We start from the raw sequence: 1209 nt of genomic DNA on the forward strand, positions 1-1209 counted from the left end.
CTTTGCAATCTCCTTCAGCCTTAAGATGTACTAAACACTTGGTTTCTCCAGCTCCAGAATCATGTATGTCTGTCATGCAACATCTCATCCCTTAGATCACCTCGTCACCCTTAGCACTTCCAGACTTTGACACTAGTGGCAGAGCCAGGCTTTTTCAGGTTTCTACTCTCTTCAATTCCTTTCCTTCCTTTTCCTAAACCTTTTCTCAAAACTTATTTCTTTTACCCTTCTTCAAATTCCTCCCCTGCTAGCTTGACTTTGTTTTACTTGTCTGTGAAGTAGTTATTTCAATTGACATGTTTGGACAGGCTGTGACACACTGCTGAGGCAGGTGGATCTTGAACCCAATCTTCATGGTGCCTCAGTGGTTAGCATGCTGCCTTACAGCACCAGGGACCTGGGTTCTGTTCCAGTCTCAGGCAACTGGCTGCATGAAGTTTATAGATCATCCTTGTGTCTGCGTAGGTTTCCTCCGGGTGCTCTGTTTTCCTCCCATAGTCCAAAGATGTGCAGGTTTGGTGGATTGGCCATGGGAAATGCAGGGTTACAGAGATAGGATAGGTTGCTCTTTGGAGGGTTAGTGTGGATCGATGGGCTGAATGGCCTGCTTCCACACTGTAGGGATTCTGGCTCAGAAGTAGGATGCTACTACTGCACAACCAGATCCCCAAAGCAGTAGCATTTAAACATGGTGCGCGGCACGGTGACTCAGTGGTTAGCACTGCTGCCTCATAGCACCAGGGATTTTGGTTCAATTCCACACTCAAGTGACTGCCTATGTGGAGTTTGCACATTCTCCCCGTGTCTGTGTGAGTTTCCTCCAGGTGCCCTGGTTTCCTCCCACAGTCCAAAGATGCGCAGGCTAGGTGAATTGGCCATGCTAAATTGGCCACAGTGTTCAGGGCTGTGTAGATTAGGTGGTTTATGAGGAATGGGTTTGGGTGGGATGCTCTGAGGGGTGGTTTGGACTTGTTGGGCTGAAGAGCCTGTTTCCACACTGTCAGGATTCTATAACAATGGCATGCATTGTGAGGCTCAAACCCACAAGCCTAAGATTAAAAGTCTGATGTTGTACCAACTGAGATAACCAGCCACCTTATCTGTGAAATAGCCTGGAATTTTTTTCATGTTTAGCACACCATCTGAATTAAGGTAATTGTGGGAGTCACCCTTTGGTGTATTTGTTAGGCACCTAGGGATATGACATTT

Source organism: Rhincodon typus, chromosome 21, assembly GCF_021869965.1.
Source record: "Rhincodon typus isolate 14 chromosome 21, sRhiTyp1.1, whole genome shotgun sequence".
Taxonomy (NCBI): domain Eukaryota; kingdom Metazoa; phylum Chordata; class Chondrichthyes; order Orectolobiformes; family Rhincodontidae; genus Rhincodon; species Rhincodon typus.